The sequence below is a fragment of the Triticum aestivum genome, chromosome 4A, assembly GCF_018294505.1.
Source record: "Triticum aestivum cultivar Chinese Spring chromosome 4A, IWGSC CS RefSeq v2.1, whole genome shotgun sequence".
Classification (NCBI taxonomy): domain Eukaryota; kingdom Viridiplantae; phylum Streptophyta; class Magnoliopsida; order Poales; family Poaceae; genus Triticum; species Triticum aestivum.
This window is the reverse complement of record NC_057803.1, coordinates 750,633,059-750,656,662: the sequence shown is the minus strand read 5'-3', so window position 1 is coordinate 750,656,662 and position 23,604 is coordinate 750,633,059. Positions and strand designations below refer to the sequence as shown.

At 42.2% G+C, this 23,604-nt stretch overlaps 1 pseudogene; it reads left to right on the top strand.

Annotated features, from left to right (window-relative positions):
- The first annotated feature begins 349 nt into the window (after positions 1 to 349).
- LOC123084599 (uncharacterized) lies at positions 350 to 23,320 on the top strand (annotated as a pseudogene).
- The last annotated feature ends 284 nt before the right edge of the window (positions 23,321 to 23,604 follow it).

The window sequence follows — 23,604 nt, the reverse complement described above, 5'->3', positions numbered from 1 at the left end:
CGGTGGTTCCGGCGCACGAACGCCTGCCGCACGAACGGCGTCTTCCTCGAGCACGAACTCGAGCCCCACTAAAACAACAGTACGCGGGGTGGAGCTTTATACACGGGCGCGCCCACACGACGCCGTGCTCCCCATTCCTCCACGCCCGCACGCCCTGGCTCACGCACCCGTCGCGCACCAACGCGATCAACGCGGCCGGGCTCCAACAGAACGCCGCGGTCACCCCCGCCACTATCGCCAACTACCAACGCAACAGGTGCGCACACAGACGCGCAGCCCGCGCCACACACACACACGCACGCACACAAGCCATACACTAGTCGGACCATGGCAAGACCAAGGTCAGACTATGCCTAAACATGGGCTCGACGCGGCCACCGACCGGACTGGCACGCCCGACACCGGTCACCTCGGCAGGGACATGGCTTATGCGCCAACACCAAGTAGGTAGCTCTATCACGTGGTCCAACATAGCAACAAGCCAACAACCATAACGTGATGACAGCCTTTGCTTAATTTTGCCCCACTGTCCTACTAAGTGTGCTAGCTGGTGCATATACCGAACCAGCACTTCAATTTCGGCTCCTTGGTATGAAATTTCACTCTCCTACTTCAGAAATATATACTAGAGTATCTCTCCAAAAAACAAGACGTTTTTTCACCATTTAATATTCGAAATAAAAGTAGTTCACTATTACTGCATATAACATGTTGTCTAAATTTGGCAAACTCTAAGTCCGCTTCCACCAGTTCGACAAGCCAGTTGCAGCACTCAAATTTAAGTCGCCATTTACTTGGTTCGGATATCAATGTTGTTTAGCATGGAACCGAATTGGGTTCTATTCCAAATCACCCATGCATGACACTAAAATTGTCTGTAATGCAAACTATGTTGTTTGGATGCTCATTGATTGGTTTTAGAATCCTGGGTACGCAGGCAAATTCAATTCCTTTTTGGGTGCACAAATGCTTGGGAAGGAAATTTTGATCCCAAGAGTCGCGCCACCTTGAATGGCTTGCCACTCGTGCAGCCATGACAAAGTCGTCCCATGTGGCAGCGGAGGAGCTAGCAGTGGAGATCGCAGCCCTAGAAGAGGAAGCCTTAGCGCAGACCTCGCATGCTACCCGGCCGCACGCAGACCCCAAGTGAGCTTCTTGGGATGAATTAGAAGGAGGCACAAGATCCCGCAGGGCCAAAGGATAATACATCTTGAGATGGCATACAGTTAGCATCACATTAATGCTATGGAGATCAAGCCATCAGTGGGGAAGAAGAGATGGGGATCCGATTGTGGTGGTTGGTAGGGAAACTACAGACGGAGTGGTCGGGAGCCGAGGGACCCAACAATGGTCAACAAACGAATTTGATGTTAAGGAACCGGTTGGGGTGATGACGGGCAACATGCGGAAGTCGTTGCCCGAACCCACTTGGTTGATCCCTTCTATGGACTCCCAAGGCTCGAACACAACTCCATGTGTCGTTCCATTGGAACCTCCGCGCTTGTATGATCGCCAAGGGCTCGGCCTCATTGCCCCTTGCAGCTATTATTCTCTTGCCCGAACTGGACCCATGCATCCCTAGTACACATAACCTCCTTCCACCTTCGCATCGAGTTTCTCTCTTTGTCAAACATGAAGAGATGGCTCATGGCAGTCGTCTGACAGATTTGTTAAGTGAAAATTGCGATGGCCACTGAAGGGAGCTCCAGTGGAGGAGTCCAGCATTGGGGGAGCTCTGGTGGTGGCCGTTAGCAGTATGGAAGCTTTGGTAGCATTGACCGGCATGGGGTGGACCCTTTCAAATGAGAGGATGGCATCAAAGGAAGCAACACTGAAATCTGATATTGAAACAAAACAATCTGAAGGCTATGTGAGGTTGGATTCCGAGTAGATGCTGGTTTTTGTATGCTATTTTAGGGACACATCTTTGCTTCTGCTTTATATGAACTTAGGCAAATCTAGCATTAGTACTAGGGGAGACCAGGGTTTGACTGTAAGTATATAACCTCATAACCACTTGCTAATTATAAATTCTTATTTTCCTTTGTGTACATCCTTCTATGCCACAAGAACTCCAGAAGTATTGCTGTCACCCTTATTTATCGGTTTCTTTCTTTTCCTATGTATATCATCGTTGAAATGTGATATAATCAACATTAAAATTCACACTACAGTGTTTTCCTTGTCTATTTGGGGTGCATCTTTGGTACTTGACCACTATATGTTTATGAATTTATGAGGTATATTCTGCTTTTGCTTCAGGCCAAATTTTCTGCCTAGAATTACCCTTGCAAACATATGGGAGCCAGCGAGCAGAGAAGCTTGTGACAACAATATTTGGGAGATAATAAAAGCTTCTTTTGACATTTTATTTGCCAAGTCTACTCTCCAGGTACTTAGTATTTGATATCTGAACACCCTTTCTTACCAGTAGGTTATGGATATGACTATTTAAATTATGATTGTGAAGTATTCACCGTGATGTGTGAAAAAGAGAGGGTAGAGTGGTTCGAAGCTTCGAGCACTATTATATCATTGAGTCCTGCTTCACGTGCAAGTAGAATTGGCTTGCACTCTGTAGTCTCATATATGGCCATGAAGCACCTTGTGTAATGAAGCATAAGCATAAGAAACAATTTAAATGTAAACAAATCATGGACACAACATTTGCCCCAAATGTCCCAGACATTTTTTTCATTAGCTGCAAACTGACAATATTCAGATGATTATCTGTTATTCTCTTTTTACTTATTGTGGGTTTGGGATGCTCATAAGCTACATAAATGTCATTTATCAAAATAGTCTGCAATGAAGAGACATAATTCCATTTAGTTATTTGCCAGGAACCAGCATTCGAAGAACTGATCATACTTTATTCCGAGGATTCTGCTCAAAGTAATGAGAAGGAGAGTTCTGAGATGCAGATGCTGCCGCCGTAGTTGAAAATTTACGAGAAAATACCCATCCCAGATCAGTCTCATGGGCACATTTGGTTTACCTACATGTAGAGTACAATGCTCATAATCTCTATCTATTATGGTTATTAAGATGGAAAAATTGGACAAACTCGTCTATGCAGATTTCAGTACCGACAATCTGACGTTGCATCCAAAAGCCTATGCACTATTAAGAATATATTTAGCATCAGAACTTTCTATTTCGAGAAAACACAAGAGAAATGTTTATCTTCTGCGTTAAGAGAATAGTGCCAAATATCATAGTAACTACCCTTGTCTGCAGGTGGTTTTCCCTCACAAAAAGTTGTCATTCCGCATCCTTGATACAGTAATTCCCTCTTGTTTTTCTCCTTTTCACTTTCACTCCTGCACTTTAGATTGTTGAGATAACATTTTCCTTAATACAGGTAAGGCTTGATATAGCCACCGTTATAGGATTGTTGGCATATGTTGTCAACTACAAATTTGAGAGTTTAGCCTCACTCCGTAAGTATATAGTTTGCATCAGTAATATTAGAGAATTCTTTCTTATTTTCTCAAAACAAGTAATGTTGTTTGCATTTCTTCCATGGTATGTAATGCAGGTCATTAGCTTTCCTTCTTGATCTAGCTGCTTTTACTGCACTCGCAATACTCGTGTTCCGTGTGACTCTGGGATACAAACAGACCAGAGATAGATACCAGGTGGATCATTTATATTAATCTATATTTGCATAATAGTGAAAGTGTTTATATGGTCCGATTTGCAAAGGGGGACAGATATAGCTAGTATGCTAGTACTTGTTAAGCTTCATGCACTAGCCAACTCAACCAAAAGTCCGAACTGATGCAAACGGCTAGGAAATCCACATATACACTTCAACAGTACTGACTCCTGAGTACATAAATAAAAACAATGATACATTTTAAAACGGCAAAGCTTGTTAAGTTAATGTCTTTAGGAAACCAAGGTTTTTTATGTACTTCTCAGTGCGACAGAAGATAGTTTGTTTGACATCAATACCTCTTCTCAGCTTCTGGTCAATAAGACGCTGTACGAAAAGACATTAGCAAGTGGCTTTGGTTCAGTTTACTTTCTTCTCGATGCTTCCGAGCAACAACAGGTAACACTTGATGAACAGCCAAAAGCATAACTTTTATGCATTTTGACTTGGTATTTGAGCAAGAAAACCCCCTCATCTACTCTTTTCGTACAGTATAAAGAAGCTATGGAGACACTGCTGCGGTTGGGTCTGGTGGTCGAGCTGTCAACTAACGGCAGCTCCTCCTCTGTAATAGCTCTTCCCTGTCCAGACGCTTACGAGATCCTCAAAAGCCGCTGGGATAGTCTGCTGGAACATAAGACGTAACAAGGTTAGTAAACATTGATGAACTCAAAGCATATCATAGCTCTTCGGCAGAGGTGTAGTAACCAAGTAAAGGATTGTGTGATGGAGAATGCTCTTTGATGTGGAAGTGCTTGCCTAAGATTCATGTTGTATGTTATGCAGGGTGCCAAAACCTTGTTACAAATCGAGTTTCGTTCGTCCAGCGGAAGCCGAAATTACAGTGTAGTCAAGTGTGATAGCTGATGGGAACCGCTGCTGATTTTGCTTGATCTCTCCAAGGTGTACACCGGAGAAGTTGAAGGGAAAATACACCACCGCATTTCCAAAAAGAATAGATGCCTCTGGATTTCGAACCTTGAGCCAACGAAGTATAGCAGTTGTTGATAGACAATATGATATTTTTCACTCTCCCCAACTCATGTGATGTGGAGACAAGTGGGATTCTCTAGGATCTGAATTTGTGCATAAGCTCAGTCCAAGATATGTATATATTTTTGAGGTATATATATTTATTCAGAAAATGTTTAGCGTGCCATACATGCCACAAAGTGGGAGAAACCAAGAATTACACACGGTTTTTGCGAGGTGATAGATGATCTAATTCCTTTTGTCTCTGTTGAGAAGAGAAGTTGAGCTCCTGGTCTGGTGATGCTAATTGGCGGTCACCCGCCAGTTAATTCCTCAGCGTCCCAATTCCTACCAGTTGTTATTTCCTTTCTGGGAAAGTCATCCCTTGGTCAGTCTTTCCATTAACTTTTTGAAAATCCGGCTCCAGTTTTTTGCAAATTCCAAAACTTCCGGTAATTCAGAATTTAAGGAATTTGGAACTTCCATAGTTTCAATTTTCTCTATTAAAAAATACATCTGAAAAGTGGTTGCCTCTTTTTATTTGAAGGGTCGGGGGGTGTGGGCACAAACTGCCCCCCATATTGTGGTTGCCTCTTCCTCCCTGAGTTTCATTCAGATGGGAATGTCCAGAGTGTGCATAGGAGAAGCTGGAAGGAACATACTCTTTTGAATTTCCAGGAAAAAGGGACACTCTTCTGAACGTTTTTTAAGAGGAAACAGATCCTACTGCATGTACATACAATTTTTCAAATGTCTGTATTCAGATATAGCCTTCAACCATGCTTTGAATTCATGATATGATTTCTTTCTTGCACCGTGCATAACTAACCATGGCAAGCTCTGCTTTTAAGATTTGCCCTGCAATCTGTAGAGGGAGTCTTGGCTGGGTGTCTTGTGCCCTGAATGTCCCAGCCCAACTTATCAGCAGAATAGCCAGCCACCTCAATGAATAGGTTGCCCAGCCCAGGCCCAGCTGCTCTCTGCTGGACTGGTGATGCCCTCCCTGGATAGATCGAGTGCATGGAAATTTACTGCCAGCAACTTGCAGCAAATGATCATCAGAAGAAGAGATGATCCCTGGTTTATAGCTGTAAATTTCCTGACAAAACACCCGATGCAGCTCTTCTGAATTTCCAATCTTCAGCGCCAATGGTGAAAATTGTACAGCAGCTGTATAGTTTTTGAAGACCTGACATCTCAGTTGCGAAACGGGAAGCCCGTTTGTGAAGAGCCGGCGGTTTTGGTTGCATGTATTCTAAAAAGTTCTCAGTTAATATATGACCTTGTGCATCAATCAATTGACAGCTGGGAGTTCAAGGAACCTCTTTTTTCGAGGGAAAACAAGGAAGGCTTAGCACGGCACAAATTCAGATATGAGAGGTGTCATGATTTAGATGTGCAATAAAAGAACTATGGTTGAACATGTCTTGGGATGTCTTTACGGTTTAGTCGGTGACCCTTCGACAGCCGACGGGGCGAGCTGCTCACTAGACTCGGCTGGGGTGCCGTTGGGTCGTATTAACTAGATTAGGTTACTAAAATACACCGACCATTTAAACTAGGGAATCATCCATCATGTACAGTTCATCTCTCGTAGATGCGCTTAAACTAGAACGGAGATGAGCTGGGTGACAGAGGTATGGGACATAATTAAGTGCAGCATCTTAATCACTGACGCTGTCCTTGCTAACATGCGCAGAGATCATGTTCAAACTGGTGGTGGAGCTTAATTGCGCCTAAGTGCAGTATCTTAACCACTGTTTCTTACATTTCACAGTTAAATTACTTTTGTAAAGTACGAATAATACTGTATGTTCAATGGACATAAGTATAAAATCTGCCCTTCAGGTCTGATCATGCAAAAGGTGGACTGTTTTTTATAACATTGCAACAAAAATATGCATCTACAACATCATGTACTAAAATGTCAAATCCAAAATCAGAGTTTCAGAAATAAAGATAGAAAATCATGCGGTGTAAAATAGTTGTGCAAGTAGATTTTGAATTAGTCACAGTACTATTTCATCACCACTCGTAGTTCTGTTCCTGTTCACGACACATGCATTAGTTCAAAGTTGAAGCTATACCTGAATTTTGTGATAATATATGATAGATGAACCTTGTGTCAACAGGGTGAATAAGAGGAGGACAGTGCCTGATTGCCAGGTTGGCCACACGGAAGCTTCGCTTCCCGTTCAAAGTTGTGCCGTGAACGCATTGATGAGGAAGTTGACTAGCATATATATGCAATTAAATTGAATATATTACGTTTCAACTTGCACAACTTTCTGTTGTTCGTTCGCATTAGGTCACAATATATCTACAGCCTGTTGGCATCTTGGACAGGGAGAAAACTAATAACTTGTATATATGTGTTGTTGATTTGGGAGATTGGGGCAGAGCAAGGTCAGGAACGAGAGAGAGACAGAGAGAGAGAGAGAGAGAGAGAGAGAGAGAGAAGAGGATTTTTCTGGAAAACTCTGTTTCTTTCATCTCTCCAGTCTAGGTATATACATGCCTATCTTACATTCCAACCCTTCTACAACTTAACTATTACATCTCAGTACTGCCAACACTCCCCCTCAAGATGTGGCAAATATATCTATGAGCCCCATCTTGTTACATAATTTTTCAAACACTGCTACATTGACCCCTTTTGTTAATACATCGGCAAGCTGGTCTACAGTTTTGACAAACCCAACCTGAAGTGTCCCCTCATCTAGTTTTTCTTTGATAAAGTGTCTATCAATTCCCACATGCTTTGTTCTATCATGGTGAACAGGATTGTTTATCAAGTTGATAGTGGCCTGATTATCACAATATAGTCGAAGAGGTGCAGCTTCATATAACCTGAGTTCAGGTAGCAAGAATTTAAGCCACATTAACTCACATAAACCTGAGGCCATTGCCCTAAACTCTGCGTCTGCTGTAGACCGTGCCACTACGCTCTGTTTTTTACTCCTCCAACTAACCAGATTACCACCTAGAAACATACAGTAGCCTGAAGTGGACCTTCTACCGTCCAAGCACCCCGCCCAATCAGCATCGGTGTAGCCTTCTATCTTCAGTTGTCCATGGTTTGAGAACAAGATGCCTTTCCCAGGACAACCTTTAAGATACCGCAGAATCCTATTTGCTGCATTTAAATGACCAGACCTAGGGTCATGCATATATCTGCTCACTATGCTAACTGCATATGCAATGTCTGGCCTTGTGTGTGACAAATAGATTAGGCGCCCAACTAATCGTTGGTATCCTCCCTTATCTACAGGATCACCAAAGCTGCTACAATCCTATGGTTTTGTTCAATTGGTGTATTAGCTGGTTTGCACTCGAGCATTCCAGTTTCAGCAAGCAAGTCAAGAACATATTTTCGCTGTGACAGATAAATACCTTTGGCCCCATAAGCAACTTCAATTCCGAGAAAGTAATGCAAATACCCCAGGTCTTTAACATCAAATGATCTTGCTAAAGTCTTCTTTAGGCACCTTATCTCTTCATCATCATTTCCTGTAATCACAATATCATCAACATAGACAGCGAGTATAGTAATCTTATTATTACGGTGCCTAAAGAAAAGAGTGTGATCTGCATTGCTCTGTCGATATCCTAGGGAACACATCTCCTTGTGTAACCTTCCAAACCATGCTCTTGGTGACTGTTTGAGGCCATAAAGGGATTTCTTCAGTTTACACACTTTACCTTCTGTCTCATCACTATTAAACCCTGGAGGAATTTCCATATAAACCTCTTCCTGCAAGTCTCCATGGAGGAATGTGTTTTTAACATCGATTTGAAATAATTTCCACCTGTGGTTTGCAGCTATTGATATCATTGTTCTAATGGTATTCATTTTTGCTACTGGAGCAAATGTTTCATCATAATCCACACCATAAGTCTGGCTATATCCTTTCGCCACTAACCTGGCCTTGTATCTCTCTACCTTACCCTCAGGTGTTTGCTTCACAGTGAACACCCACTTGCAGCCCACTGATAATCCCCAAGTGCAAGGAATCATCATAGCAATTCCCAAAGGTGGAAGTGATAAGTATGGAGTGTCGAACCCACAAGAAGCTGAAGGTAAGATCAATATTCTCTCAAGCCCTATCTGCCACTGATACGACTCTACGTGCACCGAACATTTGCTTCCAACTAGAAACAAGAAATAAAACTGTGTTGTGGGTATAAAGTGGATAACTTTGTATGATATCGGAGAGCTAAAATATAAAAGTAGGTGATGTTATCATAAAGTTAGAATATATTACTAAATAATATAAATAGCGAGTGTGGAATAATGGTGGATCAGTGTGCGGAATTGTCCTAAGCAATTGTTAACAAGATCGATAGTCGTCATTGCAATTTCATATGAGGGAGAGGCATAAACTAACATACTTTTCCTCCATGGATCCTATGCTCTTATGATTGGAAACTCTAGCAAGCATCCGCAAATACTAAAAGATTCATTAAGGTAAAACCCAACCATAACATTAAAGCATCAAGTTGTTGGGGAACGTTGTAGAAAATTAAAATTTTCCTACGGTTTCACCAAGATACATCTATGAGTTCATCTAAGCAACGAGTGAAAGGAGAGATGCATCTACATACCACTTTGTAGATCGCGTGCGGAAGCGTTCAAAAGAACAGGGTTGAAGTAGTTGTTCTCGTCGTGATCCTATCACCGGAGATCCTAGCGCCCAACGGACGGCACCTCTGCGTTCAACACACGTACGGTCAGCGTGACGTCTCCTCCTTCTTGATCCAGCAAGGGGGAAGGAGAGGTTGAGGAAGATGGCTCCAGCAGTAGCACGACGGCGTGGTGGTGGTGGAGCAGCAGTACTCCGGCAGGGCTTCGCCAAGCTCGTGACGGAGGAGGAGAGGTGTAGCAGGGGGAGGGAGGCGCCAAGATGCAAGGGGTGCGACTGCCCCTCCCCCCTTTATATAGGCCCCCAGGGGGGGTGCCGGCCCCTGGAGATCTGATCTCCCAGGGGGGGCGGCGGCCAGGGGGGTGGAGTGCCCCCCAAGGCAGGTGGGGCGCCCCCCCCACCCTAGGGTTTCAACCCTAGGCGCAGGGGGTGGGCCAAGGGGGGCGCACCAGCCGACTATGGGCTGGTTCCCCTCCCCACTTCAGCCCATGGGGCCCTCCGGGATGGGTGGCCCCACCCGGCGGACCCTCGGGACCCTTCCGGTGGTCCCGGTACAATACCGGGTGACCCCGAAACTTTCCCGATGGCCGAAAAAGCACTTCCTATATATAATTCTTTACCTCCGGACCATTCCGGAACTCCTCGTGACGTTCGGGATCTCATCCGGGACTCCGGACAACTTTCGGTAATCACATATAAGTCTTCCTAGTAACCCTAGCATCATCGAACCTTAAGTGTGTAGACCCTACGGGTTCGGGAGACACGTAGACATGACCGAGACGGCTCTCGGGCAATAAACAACAGTGGGATCTGGATACCCATGTTGGCTCCCACATGCTCCTCGATGATCTCATCGGATGAACCACGATGTCGAGGATTCAAACAACCCCGTACACAATTTCCTTTGTCAATCGGTACGTTACTTGCCCGAGACTCGATCGTCGGTATCCCAATACCTTGTTCAGTCTCGTTACCGGCAAGTCACTTTACTCGTACCGTAATGCATGATCCCGTGACCAGACACTTGGTCACTTTGAGCTCATTATGATGATGCATTACCGAGTGGGCCCAGAGATACCTCTCCGTCATACGGAGTGACAAATCCCAGTCTCGATCCGTGTCAACCCAACAGACACTTTCGGAGATACCTGTAGTGTACCTTTATAGTAACCCAGTTACGTTGTGACATTTGGTACACCCAAAGCAGTCTTACGGTATCCGGGAGTTACACGATCTCATGGTCAAAGGAAAAGATACTTGACATGGAAAAATCTCTAGCAAAACGAACTACACGATCTTGTGCTAAGCTTTAGGATTGGGTCTTGTCCATCACATCATTCTCCTAATGATGTGATCCCGTTATCAATGACATCCAATGTCCATAGTCAGGAAACCATGACTATCTATTGATCAATGAGCCAGTCAACTAGAGGCTCACTAGGGACATGTTGTGGTCTATGTATTCACACGTGTATTACGATTTTCGGATAATACAGTTATAGCATGAATAAAAGACAATTATCATGAACAAGGAAATATAATAATAATGCTTTTATTATTGCCTCTAGGGCATATTTCCAACAGTCTCCCACTTGCACTAGAGTCAATAATCTAGTTACATTGTGATGAGTCGCACAACCATAGAGTTCTGGTGTTGATCATGTTTTGCTCGCGAGAGAGGTTTAGTTAACGGATCTGCGACATTCAGATCCGTGTGCACTTTGCAAATTTCTATGCCACCATCTTGAACACTTTCACGAATGGAGTTGAAGCGACGCTTGATGTGCCTGGTCTTCTTGTGAAACCTGGGCTCCTTGGCAAGTGCAATAGCTCCAGTGTTGTCACAGAAGAGTTTGATCGGCCCCGACGCATTGGGTATGACTCCTAGGTCGGTGATGAACTCCTTCACCCAAATTGCTTCATGCGCTGCCTCCGAGGCTGCCATGTACTCCGCTTCACATGTAGATCCCGCCACGACGCTCTGCTTGCAGCTGCACCAGCTCACTGCTCCACCATTCAACATAAACACGTATCCGGTTTGTGACTTAGAGTCATCCAGATCTGTGTCGAAGCTAGCGTCGATGTAACCCTTTACGACGAGCTCTTCGTCACCTCCATAAACGAGAAACATGTCCTTTGTCCTTTTCAGGTACTTCAGGATATTCTTGACCGCTGTCCAGTGTTCCTTGCCAGGATTACTTTGGTACCTTCCTACCAAACTCACGGCAAGGTTTACATCAGGTCTGGTACACAGCATGGCATACATAATAGATCCTATGGCTGAAGGATAGGGGATGACACTCATCTCTTCTTTATCTTTTGCCGTAGTCGGGCATTGAGCTGAGCTCAATCTCACACCTTCCAATACAGAAAAGAACCCCTTCTTGGACTGATCCATTTTGAACTTCTTCAAAATCTTATCAAGGTATGTGCTTTGTGAAAGACCTATGAGGCGTCTCGATCTATCTCTATAGATCTTGATGCCTAATATATAAGCAGCTTCTCCAAGGTCCTTCATTGAAAAACTCTTATTCAAGTAGGCCTTAATGCTGTCCAAAAGTTCTATATCATTTCCCATCAAAAGTATGTCATCTACATATAATATGAGAAATGCTACAGAGCTCCCACTCACTTTCTTGTAAACACAGGCTTCTCCATAAGTCTGCATAAACCCAAACGCTTTGATCATCTCATCAAAGCGAATGTTCCAACTCCGAGATGCTTGCACCAGCCCATAAATGGATCGCTGGAGCTTGCATACTTTGTTAGCATTCTCAGGGTCGACAAAACCTTCCGGCTGCATCATATACAGTTCTTCCTTAAGATAGCCGTTAAGGAATGCCGTTTTGACGTCCATTTGCCATATCTCATAATCATAGTATGCGGCAATTGCTAACATGATTCGGACGGACTTCAGCTTTGCTACGGGAGAGAAGGTCTCATCGTAGTCAACCCCTTGAACTTGTCGATAACCCTTAGCGACAAGTTGAGCTTTATAGATGGTAACATTACCATCCGCGTCCGTCTTCTTCTTAAAGATCCATTTATTTTCTATCGCTCGTCGATCATCGGGCAAGTCTGTCAAAGTCCACACTTTGTTTTCATACATGGATCCTATCTCGGATTTCATGGCCTCAAGCCATTTGTTGGAATCTGGGCCCGCCATCGCTTCTTCATAGTTCGAAGGTTCACCGTTGTCCAACAACATGATTTCTAAGACAGGGTTGCCGTACCACTCTGGTGCGGAACGTGTGCTTGTGGACCTTCGAAGTTCAGTAGGAGCTTGATCTGAAGTATCTTGATCATTATCATTAACCTCCTCTCTTGTCGGTGCAGACACCACAGGAACATCTTCCTGAGTTGCACTACTTCCTGTTTCAAGAGGCAGTACTTCATCAAGCTCTACTTTCCTCCCACTTAATTCTTTCGAGAGAAACTCTTTCTCCAGAAAGGACCCGTTCTTGGCAACAAAGATCTTGCCTTCGGATCTTAAGTAGAAAGTATACCCAATGGTTTCCTTAGGGTATCCTATGAAGACGCATTTTTCCGACTTGGGTTCGAGCTTCTTAGGTTGAAGTTTCTTGACATAAGCATCGCATCCCCAAACTTTTAGAAACGATAGCTTAGGTTTCTTCCCAAACCATAATTCATACGGTGTCGTCTCAACGGATTTAGACGGTGCCCTATTTAAAGTGAATGTAGCTGTCTCTAGAGCGTATCCCCAAAATGATAGTGGTAAATCGGTAAGAGACATCATAGACCGCACCATATCCAATAAAGTGCGATTACGACGTTCGGACACACCGTTACGCTGAGGTGTTCCAGGCGGCGTGAGTTGTGAAACGATTCCACATTTCCTTAAGTGCGTACCGAATTCGTGACTTAAATATTCTCCCCCACGATCTGATCGTAGGAACTTTATCTTTCGGTCACGTTGATTCTCTACCTCATTATGAAATTCCTTTAACTTTTCAAAGGTCTCAGACTTGTGTTTCATTAAGTAGACATACCCATATCTACTCAAGTCATCAGTGAGAGTGAGAACATAACGATATCCTCCGTGAGGCTCAACGCTCATTGGACCGCACACATCAGTATGTATGATTTCCAACAAGTTGGTTGCTCGCTCCATTGTTCCGGAGAACGGAGTCTTGGTCATCTTGCCCATGAGGCATGGCTCGCATGTGTCAAACGATTCATAATCTAGATACTCTAAAAGTCCATCAGCATGGAGCTTCTTCATGCGCTTGACACCAATGTGACCAAGGCGGCAGTGCCACAAGTATGTGGGACTATCATTATCAACTTTACATCTTTTGGTATTCACACTATGAATATGTGTAACATTACGTTCGAGATTCATTAAGAATAAACCATTGACCATTGGAGCATGACCATAAAACATATCTCTCATATAAATAGAACAACCATTATTCTCGGATTTAAATGAGTAGCCATCTCGTATTAAACGAGACCCTGATACAATGTTCATGCTCAAACTTGGCACTAAATAACAATTATTGAGGTTTAAAACTAATCCCGTAGGTAAATGTAGAGGTAGCGTGCCGACGGCGATCACATCGACCTTGGAACCATTCCCGACGCGCATCGTCACCTCGTCCTTCGCCAGTCTCCGCTTATTCCGCAGCTCCTGCTGTGAGTTACAAATATGAGCAACGACACCGGTATCAAATACCCAGGAGTTACTACGAGTACTGGTAAGGTACACATCAATTACATGTATATCAAATATACCTTTAGTGTTGCCGGCCTTCTTATCCGCTAAGTATTTGGGGCAGTTCCGCTTCTAGTGACCCTTCCCCTTGCAATAAAAGCACCCAGTCTCAGGCTTGGGTCCATTCTTTGACTTCTTCCCGGCAACTGGCTTACCGGGCGCGGCAACATCCTTGCCGTCCTTCTTGAAGTTCTTCTTGCCCTTGCCCTTCTTGAACTTAGTGGTCTTATTGACCATCAACACTTGATGTTCTTTCTTGATTTCAACCTCTGCTGACTTCAGCATTGCAAATACTTCAGGAATGGTCTTCACCATCCCTTGCATATTGTAGTTAATCACAAAGCTCTTGTAGCTTGGTGGGAGCGACTGAAGGATTCTTTCAATGACCGCCTCGTCCGGGAGGTTAATGTCCAGCTGGGACAGGCGGTTGTGTAACCTAGACATTTTGAGTATGTGCTCACTGACAGAACTATTTTCCTCCATCTTACAACTATAGAACTTGTCGGAGACTTCATATACCCATGCTAACTTACATCCAATTGGATATATATATCATGATCTTTCAAACACGAGGAGCTTGCCTAAGGATAAAATGAAAAAGGGAAAGGTGAGGATCACCTTGACTCAAGCATAAAGTAAAAACATAGAGTAAAAGATAGGCCCTTCGCAGAGGGAAGCAGAGGTTGTCATGCGCGTTTCGGGTTGATGCACAATATCTTAATGCAAAAGAATGTCACTTTATATTGCCCCTTGTATGTGGACCTTTATTATGCAGTCCGTCGCTTTTATTACTTCCACAACAAGATCGTACAAAGCTTATTTTCTCTGCACTAATAAGTCATACATATTTAGAGAGCAATTTTTATTGCTTGCACCGATAACAACTTACTTGAAGGATCTTACTCAATCCATAGGTAGGTATGGTGGACTCTCATGGCAAAACTGGGTTTAAGGGTATTTGGAAGCACAAGTAGTATCTCTACTTGGTGCAAGGTATTTGGCTAGCATGAGGGAGAAAGGCAAGCTCAACGTGTTTGGAGGGTCAATGACAATATACTTTAACTGAGATGTCGGAAAACATAAACCATTACGTTGTCTTCCTTGTCCAACGTCAACTCTTTTAGCATGTCATACTTAATGAGTTCTTCACAATCATAAAAGATGTCCAAGATAATATATTTGTATGTGAACCTCTCTATCCTTATTACTTCCTATTAATTGCAACGATGACCAAAACTATGTTTGCCAACTCTCAACAACTTTCATGCCTCATGCTTTCTATGTGTGAAGTCACCACTAACCATGTTGTAAGCATATGAAACATATAAAAATTCAGATTTATGACATTTAATTCATTCCCCCATTTACTCATAGGATATACATGAAGCACAAAAGTAATTGACAAACTACTCCAAAAGATATGAGTGAAGGACACTGAGTAGGCAAATAATTAACTAGCCATGGGAGGGTTCCTTTTCTATTCAAAATTTCAAATCCAATGATTTTATTCAAACAGCAAGTACAACAAAATAAAATGACATTGCAAGGATAGCACAACTCATGTGAAGAAGCAAAAACTTAGGTTCAACCGATACTAACGCGATAATTGTTGAAGAAGAAGGTGGGATGCCTAACGGGGCATCCCCAAGCTTAGATGCTTGAGACTTCTTGGAATATTATCTTGGGGTGCCTTGGGCATCCCCAAGCTTGAACTTTTATATCTCCTTAATTCCTCTCATATCGTGGTTTCCCTTTTTATCAAAAACTTCATCCACACCAAACTCAACAAGAACTCGTGAGATAGGTTAGTATAAACCAATGCAAAACCTTATCGTTTTCTACTGTAACAAAACACTAAAATTATTATTCAACATTGCATACTAAATGTCTCTGCATATTTAATACTCCTATCCTGAAATAGAATCATTAAATAAGCAAACAAATGCAAACAATGCAAACATAACAGCAATCTGTCAAAACAGTACAGTCTGTAAAGAATGCAAGAGTATCAATACTTTCCTAAATCCAAAGATTATGAAAGAAAATTCCCACTGTAGTATATTTATCAGAGATCATATGCAAAAAGTTTCAACATTATATCATGCTCTGACTTTTCTAGGGAATTTTTGCAACAGCGGTAATATTTCTGTTTTCAAACAACATATATACTAGCAAAATAAGCATGGTAAAGGCTATCCTTGACATTTTTATTGAAAATAAAGATGCAAAACACTATTCTAAATAACAGCAAGCTAATACTAACAAAATAAAATGATGCTCCAAGTAAAACACATATCATGTGACGAATAAAAATATAGCTCCGAGTAAGATGTACCGATAGTTTTGAAGACGAAAGAGGGGATGCCTTCCGGGGCATCCCCAAGCTTAGGCGCTTGAGTCTTCCTTGAATATTACCTTGGGGTGCCTTGAGCATCCCCAAGATTAGGGTCTTTCCACTCCTTATTCTCCTCATATCGATATCTCACCCAAAACTTGAAAACTTCAATCACACAAAACTTAATGGAACTTCGTGAGATAGGTTAGTATGATAAAGAGTAAACCATGCACTTTGGTACTGTAAAAGACAAGTTTCATAATTTTTTTCACATAATACCTACTGTACCATATCATTTCTACAATTTATATTGAAAAATATAAGCCATAGAAACTAGAAAACAAGCAAACTATGCAATGAAAACAGAATCTGTCAGAAACAGAACAGTCTGTGATGATCTGAACAATAACCATACTTATGCTACTCCAAAAATTATGAAATAAATTGGTGGACGTGAGGGATTTGTCTATTATTCTTCTGCAAAAAGAATCAACTCAAAAGCACTCTTCTGTAAAAAATTACAGGTAATCTCGTGAACGCAAAGTTTCTGTTTTTTATAGCAAGATCACATTAACTTTCACCTAAGTCTTCCCAAAGGTCTTACTTGGCACTTTATTGAAACAAAAGCTATAAAACATGATTAATACAGTATCTTAATCACGTGGACACACAAAAACAGTAAGGATAAATATTGGGTTGTCTCCCAACAAGCACTTTTCTTTAATGCCTTTTAGCTAGGCATGATGATTTCAATGATGCTCACATAAAAGATAAGATTTGAAACACAAAGAGAGCATCATGAAGAATATGACTAGCACATTTAAATCTAACTCACTTCCTATGCCTAGGGATTTTGTGAGCACACAATTTATAGGAACAAAAGTCAACTAGCAAAGGAAGGCAAAACAAGTATAACTTCAAAACTTTAAGCACATAGAGAGGAATCTTGACATTATTGCAACTCATACAAGCACATATTCCTCCCTCATAATAGTTTTCAGTAGCGTCATGAATAGCAACTTTGTTCTCATACTCAATTGGAACCTCTTCCAAAATAGTGGAATACTAACTAAAGTTGACACTCTTCCAAATCCACTTTCATAAATATCGTACGAAGATTCAACACCCTCCAAGATAGTGGGATCACTAATTTCTAAAGTTGACACTCTTCCAAACCCACTTTAAATGTATTATTCATACTCCAAAAGATCTAAGTGAAGTTCATGGAGCATTCTACAATTAATATAGACTAGCCAATATCCAAGCTCAAAATATATAAGTGAAGCGCACGAAGCATTCTATAAAACCATACTCAAACGATTTAAGTGAAGCACAAAGAGAAATTCTATAAGACCATACTTAAAAGATATAAGTAAAGCACATGAAGTATTCTATAAATAAATGAAGATCTATCTCATACTAGCATGACTCTTTAAGGAAAACAAATATACAAAGGAAACAAACAATGTGAACAAAACAAAAAACCGAGGTATACCGATATTTGTTGAAGAAGAAAGATGGGATGCCAACCGGGGCATCCCCAAGCTTAGATGCTTGAGTATCCTTTGAAATATTTACTTGGGGTGCCTTGCGCATCCCCAAGCTTGAAATCTTGTCTTTCTTTATTCTTCTCACATCGGTAACTCCTCGTTCTTCAAATACTTCATTCACAGAAACTTAAACAAAAATTTTGTGAGATCCGTTAGTGTAATAAAGCAAACCACCACTTTAAGGTATTGTAATTAACTCATTCTTTGTTTATATTGGTGTTACACCTACTGTATTCCAACTTCTCTATGGTTCATACCTCCACATACTAGCCATAGATGCATCAAAATAAGCAAATAACACACGAAAAACAGAATCTGTTAAGAACAGGACAGTCTGTAGTAATCTGGAAGTTTAGTAAACTTCTCTAATTCCAAAAATTATGAAATAAATTTGAAAATTTGAAAATTTTGTACAGCATTAATTTTCAAAAAGTTTCAGACCTATTTGACTTTCCAGTAAAAAATGTAAATTCATGCACTACAGCCAAAGTTTCTGTTTTTGTTCTGCACATAGTAAGCAAGCAATCTTATCATACTAAAACCAAAGCTAGGCATAATATTTTTATAATACAAAGGATATATACAAGGGGATAATTGTTTACAGAGAAACTTCCATGAAAAATTCTACATTGTTTCCGTGAGCATGAACACAAGTGCTCAAGGTCGACCCTCACTTCTTCAATGCATAACTTTCCAATCACTTCTCTTTTTTTGGTATTTTCATTCTTTTTAATTTTTTTTTGTATGTTTCACCCACAACTAAACAGAAACAAAAAGGAAAAAAATCTACTAAGTAAAGAAAGCAAACAAGCACACACGAGAATATCAACCCCATGCTATTGCTCCCCGGCAACGGCGCCAGAAAAGAGCTTGATAATTCCAGAGTGCAAGGAATCATCATAGCAATTCCCAAAGGTGGAAGTGATAAGTATGGAGTGTCGAACCCACAAGGAGCTAAAGGTAAGATCAATATTCTCTCAAGCCCTATCTGCCATTGATACGACTCTACGTGCACCGAACATTTGCTTCCAACTAGAAACAAGAAATAAAACTGTGTTGTGGGTATAAAGTGGATAACTTTGTATGATATCGGAGAGCTAAAATATAAAAGTAGGTGATGTTATCATAAAGTTAGAATATATTACTAAATAATATAAATAGCGAGTGTGGAATAATGGTGGATCAGTGTGCGGAATTGTCCTAAGCAATTGTTAACAAGATCGATAGTCGTCATTGCAATTTCATATGAGGGAGAGGCTTAAACTAACATACTTTTCCTCCATGGATCGTATGCTCTTATGATTGGAAACTCTAGCAAGCATCCGCAAATACTAAAAGATTCATTAAGGTAAAACCCAACCATAGCATTAAAGCATCAAGTCCCCTTTTGTCCCATATGCAACAACCCCCTTACTCGGGTTTAAGCTTCTGTCACTCTAGCAACCCACTATAAGCGAATCATGAACGTATTGCAACACCCTACAGCGGGAATCCCTCACGCTTGCGCGACACGGAGGGCACCATAGGACAGCACCAAAATAAAGCATACAATTCGTACCAATCTAGATCATCAACCAACTCAAAGACAAAAGACATCTACTCAAAACATCATAAGGTGGCAACACATCATTTGATCATAATATGTGGCATAAAGCACCATGTTCAAGTAGGGATTACAGCGGGGTGAGGGAGAGTGGACCGCGTAAAAGAGATGAGGATGGTGATGATGATGGTGATGTTGATGAAGACGATCACCGCAGCGATGATTCCCCTCCCGATGGCACTCCGGTGCCACCAAGAGAGAGGAGGAGAGGTTCTCCCCCTTGTGCTTCCTCCTCCATGGCTTTCCCCCTCTGGTCCTTGGCCTTCATGGAGATGATGGCCCCTCCGAGATCCTCCTCCATGGCCTCCGGTGATGATGGCCCCCTCCGGCAGCCTGCCGGAGAGGGCCTAGATTGATTTCTCGTGGCTACAGAGGCTTGCGGCGGCGGAACTTCTGATCTAGGTTAATTCCCGAAGGTTTCAGTATTTATAGGAATTTTTGGCGTTGGTTTCACGTCAAGGGGGCCTCCGGGCTGTCCACGAGATAGGAGTAGCCCGAGACTTCTCTGGCCCAACTCCGATGCTCCGTGGTCTTCTTTTGGTCCAGAAAAAATCCTCAAAAATTGGCACGTCAATTGGACTCCGTTTGGTATCCCTTTTCTGTAAAATACTAAAACAAGGAGAAAACAAAAACTGGCACTGGGCTCTAGGTTAATAAGTTAGTCCCAAAAATCATATAAAATGACATATAAATGCATATAAAACATCCTAGATGGATAATATAATAGCATGAATACTTCATAAATTATAGATACATTGGAGACGTATCACCCACAATTTTCTTTCCCGCTGGAATTGTGGTAAGAACACAAGTATTGTTTTTATCAAGTGCTCGCATTTCTTCCAACATTGCTGCTCTCCACCTCGGATCTTTCTTCGCTTCTTGCCTATCACGAGGTATAGGAAATGTGGAGTCTAAAGCAGCTATAAATGATCTATACTTAGAACCCACCAACGAGTATGAAACATGGTTAGAGACAATATATTGGGACAATTGAGGGTAACTTCCCAACAACGGTGCGAGTTTTCTTTCTAAGGGCAATTGGAACATCTAGATCGTCATATGAAGAGGATGTACCATCATGTGAAGCTGAAGGGTGTGAAGCTGAGTCATGTGGGTCGGCCTGTCCTCGGGCTTCATGATCATGTCCCGAAGGGATGATTTCTTCCTCTCGAGCATGCTTCTCCTCGGTCTGATGCCTTCGTGTGTACACTTGAGGATGTTGTTCTTCATTTGGTTTTGGCCACCGTGAATCTCTCTGTAGTGTTTCTTGTGGCCCCTCCTGTCCCTGTATTTGCTCGATTTCCGATGTGTTTGTGTCTTCAGCCGGTATCAATCCAATTATCACCTCTTGATATGCTCCATTATTGTCTTTCTCCTCCCTCTCTCCCCCTGCTGCACATTCTGCGTCAGAGATGTCATTAGAGAACAAATCAGGGAATACATCAGTTAAATCAGTTGGTTCCCCATAAAATGGTTCATGCTCTCTAAACACCACATCCATACTCATGAACATCCTCCTTTCAGATGGACACCAGCATTTATAACCCTTCTGCAACCGGTGGGGGGTGATGACGGGCAACATGCGGAAGTCGTTGCACGAACCCACTTGGTTGATCCCTTCTATGGACTCCCAAGGCTCGAACACAACGCCACATGTCGTTCCATTGGAACCTCCGCGGTTGTATGATTGCCAAGGGCTCGGCCTCATTGCCCCTTGCAGCTATTATTCTCTTGCCCGAACTGGACCCATGCATCCCTAGTACACATAACCTCCTTCCACCTTCGCATCGAGTTTCTCTCTTTGTCAAAGATGAAGAGATGGCTCATGGCAGTCGTCTGACAGATTTGTTAAGTGAAAATTGCGATGGCCACTGAAGGGAGCTCCAGTGGAGGAGTCCAGCATTGGGGGAGCTCTGGTGGTGGCCGTTAGCAGTATGGAAGCTTTGGTAGCATTGACCGGCATGGGGTGGACCCTTTCAAATGAGAGGATGGCATCAAAGGGAGCTCTGGTGGTGACAGTGTGCTTGTGCGATCAACTGATGAGGTGAGTGTGGTGAGAATTTATATTGAACGAATGGGTACCAATTTCTAGCGAATACAGAGGGTCTGGGCATGGTATTATGGTGGGGATCCTCTAGTTGTGCTCAACACCATGTGGATATCGGGATGATTTCCAAATTCATTTCTATGGTCATCAAAACGATGGTGTTCTGCACTATAAATTTCAATTCGGAATTGTAGGACCGAATATTTAGATCTAAATGGGGGGAGTGGGTGGGGGTATTGCTCATGTTCACACATTACATTTTTATCTTGGGGACATTGCACAATGAATCATGCTGATGAATTGTAAATATGAGGTTGGATAGCATGATATATCGAGAACCTATTAGTTGCATATAATTAAATATACCAGCGGAGATAATATCAATTGCGCATATGCCAGCACAAGATGGTTAGGGGGCTCTATGAATTCGCCAACACAACAAAATAGTTTTCCTTTAAAAATATGGAGAGTCAACATGAGTAGAGTGCAGACGACACACAGTAGTGAATTGATCTCCCTCAATAGAATAAAAAAAATATCTAATCGATGTGTAAAGACAACAAAGAAGAATTAACATGACAATGTTATGTGCTATATTCGTGATTGTGCATTTGTTTATACTGAAGTAAAACAATTATGTCATAGCAATCGTAAAGGTTCAAACAAAACATCATGTCAATTATGAAATAAGAAGTATAGTTTTGTTCGATGAAATATAAGTTGACACAAACAACATGGGCATGATAAAGGAAGACAATCTATGAAGGGGAGACGGATAAAGTACGAGTGTGTGTGGAAGGATCTAGATGCATCACATTGCATTAATTGAAAAACAATAATATGATACCACCAATGACAATTCCCGTCGAGAATGAAAAGTTCAAGTACGAGCCATAAATATGTATATTTAATTACTGGATAAAATTTCTCCAAAATAAAAGATTGATCATGTTGAGGTGTTTTTTCTATATCTTCTGTAATTTCCTGTCGACATGAACCATGCATCCCATATGAGGATGAAGGACAAGGAGATACGTGAATAGAAGATAAAAGTCACAAGGCGTATTTGAGTATTATGCTTTTTAGTTTAACACAAGGTCCCAGTCTAAGTCAAGGCTCATGTGATTAAAAAAATTGGAGTGTAATGAGGTGGCTGTGGAAGGTAAAATTAAAGTTCTATATTCCAGGTCATGTCAAGTAGAATCCATTCTTATTGACAAATTCCAACAAAAAGTAGCTGGTAATGCAGACACAATTCAAAAAGATGAATGCGATGATGACAAAATTGTGCGGTTTTGCATGATAAGCTATTTAATAACAATAGCTTCGATTTGATTTATCACATCAGAAAATACTTACCTACAAAAAACTACACCTGATCATAAAAATCTACTAACCATCAATCATGCATCCTCAAGGCATGATTATATTTACAAAAACATCATTTCGTATATTTGAATGATATGTAAATGCTAATATAAAGATGAACTAAATCAGATAACTGTTTGCTCCATTGACAATAATCATTCCGTGTATCTGAAGTCCCGACATTACATCATTCAGCAGAACCTAATAGGTCTAGGTACGGACAAATTTAACAAATATGCGTAAGAGGACGGGACATAAGCAAAGTTGACTACAAAATTGAGGATTTGTCACGGACCATGACGAGATGGAGCGCGACGGCTAGGCAGCGGGTTATAACAGCCGTTGCAATTGCAGATCAACACCGGCGGCCGCCATCTACGAGGAGGTGATGGGCGATGGGTGACTGAGCGGCGTGGCTGAAGCCGGGGCGTAGACGAGGTGGATGGAGAGCCGAGTGGCACACCGGCCAAGGTGCATCCATGAGCAGAGGTCGATAGCCACTCATCCAAGGCGCACCGCACGGGGGCATACAAATGCAATGGAGATCAATGAAGGAGCGAGGAGAGTCATCGGCACAGGAGGATTAGGGTCGGCATGCGCGGATGTGGGAGGCCCGAGGTGCCGGTGGAGAACATGGCCGAGGCTATGGAGGAGAGTGATGCGGGTCTCCGTCATGTTACCTGACAC